This window comes from Tamandua tetradactyla, chromosome 19 (assembly GCF_023851605.1).
Source record: "Tamandua tetradactyla isolate mTamTet1 chromosome 19, mTamTet1.pri, whole genome shotgun sequence".
In the NCBI taxonomy this organism is placed as follows: domain Eukaryota; kingdom Metazoa; phylum Chordata; class Mammalia; order Pilosa; family Myrmecophagidae; genus Tamandua; species Tamandua tetradactyla.
This window is the reverse complement of record NC_135345.1, coordinates 10,583,386-10,591,019: the sequence shown is the minus strand read 5'-3', so window position 1 is coordinate 10,591,019 and position 7,634 is coordinate 10,583,386. Positions and strand designations below refer to the sequence as shown.

The following is a 7,634-nucleotide window of genomic DNA, read 5'->3' as shown; positions in this document are numbered from 1 at the left end:
TCTTTTTTGTTTCATTGTCTTTTATAATAACAACACACAAGCATTCAGTGTGTCCTGTGTGCCAGGCACTTCACAGGTAATAACATGAGAAGAGTGCCATTATTATTTTCTACATTTTACACTGCTAGCAACGGAGGTCGAGTGACTTGCATGAAGTCACAGAACTCACAAAACAGAGCTGGGATCTTAACCCCAGCAACCAGGTCAGGGAGCCTGCCCTTCAGGGTGACTGATGTCTCCTGAATGTCTATTTTGAAGGAGTTCACTTGCCATTCTATTTTTAAATCTAAGTATGAATACAATAGACTTACAATTTCTGCAGGGGAGGGGGAAGGTCGGGGAGGGGCATAGCCATGGTAACAATTAGAGAACAAGACAGCACAGGATGGGTGCTAATTGTGGGCACGAGATAAATTATTTCACAGTCAGGGAAGAAAAGGATCAGGGAAGTTAATCAGTTCTTAAGTTTTAAAATGGCCTCAGAAAATGGCATCCCTCTTCCATGGCCATGCAAGAAAGATTAGGGCAGATTAGAAATCAGTGCCGCCTTTATTACCAATAGAAACTAGGTTGGAGAGTGTACCACATGAACAGCAAGAAGTCTGCTGGCTAAACCGCAGAACTGGGCATACTTACTCTGGGAGGAAGAGGCTACCCCAAAAAGTGAGGGCCCCAGAGAAGCAGTGGAGAAACCTAGCAAGATGGATGCTCTTTTTCCAAGAGGAAGGAGGTTAGACTTACTTGGCACATCCACAGTCTTTCTTCTCAAATCTGCCAGTCAATAAGTCCTTTCATCTCTCCAGGTGGGCAGATTGTCCCCGCCAAGTCAGGAACAGATCCCAGGAACAGGTGGGTCTAGAAGATTGAAAAGTAGAGAGCTGGGGGAGGGCATGATAACCCTCCCTCCAAAGGGTGCACCACCTTTCTGGTTTTCAACTCCATGGGGACTGGATGTGGTCTCCTGCTGACTTCTGTATCTCCAGGGCTCTTCCCAGTGCTCACCAGAGCACAAGCGCTAAAGAATTACCTGCTGCTTGCATGAATGTGTGACCATGGCCCCAGCAGCTGAGATTGAAGCAGCACGCTGAAACCAAAGGCTTCAACATGAGACTGTTTGCCAGGAGTTGTGTCTCCATAACTGCTTTGATATTTAAGGGCTGTTCATACATGAGGAGAGAAAAACAATTACACTAAAACCGAGCTTTTAAGCCTAGCATTTTCTTTTGTCAATTAGTGTACTAAATGCAATTACAACAATATTACAGATATTGGATATTTAAGTACCTTATGGATAGTTAAACTCCTAAAACATAAGTACATTTTCAAGGCAAGAAGAAGCAGCCATTCTCCTCTCCTTTCTTTGAAGTAATAACATGGAAAACACTGGAGCCCTGTTTCTAGTTTTATAAAGTGAATATATGCAGTTACAAGAGGAAGGAGAGAATTATGTCATGGGACAGGAAAGGGCATGAAAGGACTTGACTTAAACCTGGCTCTTTCAGAAAGTTATTTAACTTCTCTATGTTCATATGCAAAATGGGGATAAAAGGAAAATGTATTCAAATCTCCTAGCATGCATCTACTTAATAAATGCCATTATTATTATTCATCTCTGCATGCTTCTCCTTTGTTTCTCATACTATTCAAGGCTATTTCTAATTTTGTAAGAAAATAGCCCTTTTTACAATCTTTTCAGAATTTAGTTTACAATAAATATTATTAGACATATTGAGATATGGTAACTTGATTATTTTAAACATAAAATGCTTTTGTTTTTTAATTCAGGAACTATATTATCTGGGCTCCAATAACTATGAAATAGTTACTACTACCACAAAGGAGAAAAATACATCTTGCTATCTCTTATAAGTATCATTGAAACCCCTTTGTTAGAAAAGTGTTCCAAAAACCTGTGAAAGGAAACTCCAGCATCTTTCAAGAGACTTCTTGTAACTATGACTCTACTTTAAATCTGGAATCAAAACAAGGTTTAGAAGGGAGAAACAGCAATGTCAGTCTTCAGGGAAAATAGGACATCACTAGAGAGGGCACCAGCAGGAGCTCTGTGAGAGGAGAGCTGCTAGAAATACCACGTGCAGCCTGAAACAGAAAATTCAAAGTAGGATGTAAGTGTATGAGAATCACAGCCCAAACATGCTTTTAACCTTCCCACTATACAGAGAAACAAAGCTCATGAGAATTAGCAGACTGAATTATAATGTTTCTGTTCATGCATGTCTACGAGCTCCTTGGGGAAAAGGATTGAGCTGTCGTCTTCACCATCAATCTCACCTCTGTACTGAGCACGGGGGTTATTATATGGACATGCCCAGTAACTGTTGGTTCAACTGAACTGATGGGCCAGGAGAAAGAGGAAGAGGAGGTTAAACCTCATGCACTTTTGAATAAGGCCTAAAAGGGAAAATCAACAAGACCTGCTCATCAAAGGACCAGTCAGCGTTAGTCCCAGTAAACTTAAAATCAAAGAGAATGCCACAATTTCCCAATGTTCTGAAGATATTCCAGAGCTCAAGAAAGTCCAATAATTTTAACGAGGAGATCACTTCAGGCTTGCAATATTGCAATTTTTGTCAGCACTGATGTGTGCAATTTGGGGCAAAATTTGATACAGCATCAACGATAAAAGCCGTATGTTGTCTATAGCTGTTTACCCAACATAACAACAAAAAGACTGTAAGGTAGCTGTATGAATTTAATATACATCATCTGAATCAACAACACATCTATCTTCTATGTAATATTATCATCCACACAGGGAGACCTGAACTGTCCATTAAGAGCTGTGGGCTGCAGTGCCTAAAGCCCATGACATTTTTAGGGCCTCTCACAAATGTTTATTTTTTTTTTTAAATCAGAAGCAAAAGAAGAAAAGAAAAGAAAGAGTGAACTTTAAGGTCAAAAAAACTTTTAAATAAATAAAAGTAATATATTCATCTTTGCAACAAGGTAGTCATAAAATATAAATTTTATTTTATTTTTTGCATGAAGTAAGGGACCCACAAAAGTGCCTAAGGCCCAGGAAAGTCATAACTCAACCTTACAACCACACATAACAAAAGCAAATCTGGGAGGTCAGATATCACTTTAGGGGAAGGGGCAGCTTGAAGGTCTAAGAGCAATACTCGGGCTTATTTTAGCACCTTTTTTCTGGAAGTCTAAGGTGACCTCACAAGTTCATAATAAAATGTTTGCTTTTTTAAAAAAAAGAGCACATCTGGGGTCATGAAGAAGATAAAAATCCTGCTTTCGAACATAATATCAAATAATGCCCTAGAAGGGGATGGGTGAATTGTTTTCAAGTGTACCACACATGTATATATGCATATGGAACAGGAGTTGTGACAGGCTGGTGGGTGAGCAACTGAGTTGGAAGTTTCCAGTATCCTCCGTGTTTCTAGATATGACCCTCATTTTCTCTCTCACAAGCAGACTGCTCCAGCTAATTAGCAAATCAAAAGAAATAGAAACAATTCTAGACCTCAGTGCAATCAAATTAGTGGAGTTATTTGAGGATACCATTTTCACACAGTGTAATCATGCTCTCTTTGTTTTGGTCAAATTATGGAAATTATCTTTCAAACCCAACGCCCCAACCTCTGCCCAAGTAATTCAATGGATTGTGGCATTTTATATCTGCTCTCAATCAGTTTTACAGATGATCTTTTCAAGAAGACAGAATGCACTTTGGACAATTAAACAATACCCATCATGCTTCCCATACAACAAGGACCTTTTAAAAATACATTTGACTTTTAAGGTGATTCAGCAGTAAGAGCCTTTAGTGTGCCATCTAAATCAGGACTTGGAAAGTTTATTAAAATTGGATTTTTAACCTGATCCCAATTGCCTCTGCTTATAAAGAATCCCATTGGACTCCTTAATATTCATGCTATTAACCTGGAAGTTTCAAAAGGCCATTAAGGGAGGAAAGGGCAGTCCAACAGATAAGAGGTACAGATAATATCACATTGTGTCCAGGCAGGTAGAGTGAGTTTAGATCATGGATATCTTCTGAAAAAGGAAGCTCACTTGCTTTCTCTCTCTTTCACTTCTCCCCTCTCCTGACCTCTTCTCTTCCATCACATATTCGGGGGAAAAGATACATATAGTCATAAACAACAGCAGCAAACATGAGCAAAAACATTCAATTACAAAGAGCACTAGACCAGGAGTCTAGATTTTCCTAAAAGGGCAGCTACTTGGGTAAATCAGTCTCCCCTCTGTTGCTATAACTAGTTCCAATTCACCAAACTCATGACCTTAAACTTTAGCATCTTTTCTGGCTTGATTACAAAATGGGGAAGTCTGGGCTAATGATCTTTAAGATTGATCACATTTTGAATATACATTTTGGAGTCAGATAAGAGATCAACTTGAATCAGTCCACTTATTAGTGTCAACTTCACAAGTCATTTAATGTCTCTAAGCCTCAGTTTCCTCTTTTATTTTAAGAAATTTGGCATAAAAATGAAATGTGCAACTCATGTTCCGTTTTTTCTCCTTGTCTGGCATACAAACCTTCAATAATTCTTGGCTGGTATAATTACTAATCATAGATCTATTGTTTCCATTTTCACTTCACTTCTTCAGACTTTATTTTCTACTGAACAAAATTTATAGCCTGAGTGCCAACAAGCTTCTGTAAATGTTGGTTGTAGGTGTTAAGTTTGTTTCTTCTTGAGATAAGATTTTTGCTTAAGACATGGTGAGAGCTTAACTTTCCATCACTCCCACAGTACCTGGTAAAGTGCTGAACATATAGTAGATGCTCAATAAAGACTGTGGAATCTTAGAATATGAGCGGATTAGAGATTATCTACTAAAACCCTATCATTTTGCAGTTGGTCACACTGAGGCAAAGAGTCTAAGGCCACCCAATTAGTAGTGACAGCCACTTTTGTTGTTGAATTCCACTGAGTCTCCTAGAGTCACCATTCTTACATTGCCAGGTTTGAAACTGAAATATGTTTGATCTAAACTATGACTCCTTGAGGGCAGTTCAGCTCACAAACTATTTGGAGGACAGAATGTGTTTCAGATTCCATACAGGATTCTGAAGAGTGATAATTAAGAAATGGTTCCTACCCTCAAGGCACTTCCATTCTCCCAGGGAAGTCAGATAACCAGGTAGGATTTTTCCTTAGGATGTTTGCATTGTTATAGAAAAGTTAAGCTCTGGTACTACATAAGCACCAGGAGAGGAGACGTAGTTCATACCCAGAAGAGGTCAGGAAAGGCTGTTTGGAGAATAACAAATTCCTGGGCAAAGACATAAGGCTAAATAAGATCAAAAGAGCCCGTTAATATTTTTTACCTGAATATAAGAATATTGACCACTGATCAATGAATGCTGAAAGTAAAGATTCAAATAAGCTAAAATCCCAGTCTTCAAAGTTTTATCTAGTTATTACTTGCCAGATCTACTTGGAGTTACTTCTAGTGACACTTCTGTTGGAGACTCACGGCTAGGGCCTGGGGTTCCAGCTTCTTTCAAGGTCTTTTGGTGAGTTGCTAAGTAGCTCAGTTGACCTGCTTTTCGCTCCGCTGTGAAAATGGAATGATTATGTACCCCCTATTTCATCTTACAAATTAGATGTGAGATTCAGAGTATGTACACCAAAGCACTTAGAAGTCTTTGAAAAAGTAATCATACTAAATAAGAATATCAAAGTAACTCACTGTTTTGAAGGGCTCATAATCTGTACTACATTTGGCTGTTCAGAGGAGCTTTAAGACACTGGTAATTGGCAGAGCTTTATTTTAGATTTCCATTTGACCCATGAAACCTCAGACTTTACACAGCTTCACTGAGTATGTGTGTCGGGGGCCGGCGGTGCGGGGTGGGGGTGGGGGGAATTCTTTTAACGCTACTCCAAGTTTAGATATTAAGGCTGGTCAAAGTGGAATTTTAAAGCAACTTTACAAATATTTTCTTTTAACCTAAAATAGGCAATAGGCATGTCAACATCAGTTCGAACAGAGAAGTAGCCAGGATTATTAAAACCTCTAAAGCTGAAGTTTCTAAAAGCAGGTCTGCCCTTGGCTTCCCAGATGCTTCTGACCTTACCAGACAATCAGAAAAACAAAACAAAACAAAACAATTTCATTCCTTTGTCTTCTAAAATGGCTTCAGGTACCATTTGCATGAGTAAAGGAGTCAGTTTCCTGTTGGAACTTTACTGAGATGGGAGAATATGGTTAAACCAAATGAAATCAATGGATGATTTCCGAAACGTAATTGATAAATTCGAAAATTTTCAAACATTCAAGATACAGAGGATCTACCCTAAATCTCACATACAGTAAGTTACTTTGATGCGTTCTTTTTTTTTTTTTAACGTATCTATGATGACATGCTTTTGAGGGTGTCTTGTTTTGGCACACGTAAGCCAACAGCCTAACTTCTCCAAGGTTTTAACTCCGCGCCCCTTAAAATCTTAAATCTACTCATCGCTGGCCAGGTTCTCCCACAAAACCTTCCAGCTTCCGGAACCTGGAGAGGAGGACACCCTGCTTAATTTCAAAGCTGACGTTTGCAATCTTAGTGCACTAGCAAAGGGAGAGGTGAATTCGCGTTCTCCTGGTAAAACAGCATTCACTCCCGGACCCGAAACCGAGGAGGAGGAGTGTTCAAAGCTAAGCGGCGAGCTTGGGAGCCGGCTCCTGCCGCGGATCCCGGCACAGTCCGCCGCTGGCGTCCCAGCCCAACTGCGGTGCGAGCTCGGAAGGATGGCTCCCTCTGCTTCTCCCGCGGCGCGGGGCGCACGGACACCTAAGGTGGGTCACCTCGCAGGAAGGGAACATGCGGTGCGAGGTCCCGGGGAACGTACGGAGTTGGACGGGGGAGGGATGGGCTCTGGGCTAGGACTTGCCCTTCTCTAGCTAGGTTGAGGGAGGAGGAAGCAGATGTCCTCAGGTTTGCAGCAAAGGCAGAGGTACCAGCTCACAGCCTGCTCCACCCACCCTCTGGCCGCTTGGGTCTCCTCCCCCTAGGTTGAAATCCCAAGAGCCGCCGCGTCGAATGGGCGGGACTGACTCGCCCCGGACACGCCCTTCGGAGCCTTAACCTGACCAAGCCGAGCCGGGTCTCTCAGCGCAGAGAGGCGCTCCTCGTGCCCAGCGGACCGAGCTCCGGGCGCAGCACCAGAGCCGGCCGGGCAGCAGTGGGCGCTCGCGATCCTCTTCTGCCCAACTGCGCTCTCCCTCAGGGCCAGTTCTCTTCCGTCCCCTCCTCCAGCTCCCGCTCCTCCTCCTGCTCCTCCCTTCCGCGGGTCTGTGTTCCATCCACCGGCCAGCAAGGTCCCCGGCGTGCAGGCAGCCACTAGCTGCCGTCACCTCAGGGTCTCAGTGGGTGCCGGCTCCCCCTTTCAGCTCGCCGGTCTCGGACGCATCGAAGCTCCCCGAAGCTCTCTCCTCCCGCTGCCAGTGCTAGGCAGCACTGCCCATGGCCCTGCCCAAGAACCCACTCCGGGCGCCCGACGGGCTGGACGGCAGCTCGGCTCAGGTCAGTGTCACGCGCGCGGGGCGAAGGCTGCCAGGCTAGGGAGTGGCGCCGCTGGGGGCCACCGAGGGGCCCTCACCTGGCTTCCCGGATTTAGGGCAATTTCAGATCC

The 7,634-nt window shown here is 42.9% G+C and overlaps 1 protein-coding gene across 5 annotated transcripts in view; it reads left to right on the top strand.

Annotated features, from left to right (window-relative positions):
- The window catches only part of HS3ST1 (heparan sulfate-glucosamine 3-sulfotransferase 1), a 38,738-nt gene that overhangs the window by 2,316 nt on the left and 28,788 nt on the right, over window positions 1-7,634 (top strand). Inside the window, exons 2-5 of one of the 5 annotated variants that reach the window (XM_077136404.1) lie at window positions 5,971-6,052; window positions 6,155-6,323; window positions 6,614-6,798; window positions 7,015-7,525. The exons of 1 other annotated variant lie outside the window; for it this stretch is intronic. The gene's annotated coding sequence lies outside the window, so the exon portion shown is untranslated. Of the gene's footprint in view, window positions 1-5,970; window positions 6,053-6,154; window positions 6,324-6,373; window positions 6,799-7,014; window positions 7,526-7,634 lie in introns of those variants that run through there. 3 more of the 5 variants (XM_077136402.1, XM_077136403.1, XM_077136405.1) reach the window with 3 other exon arrangements.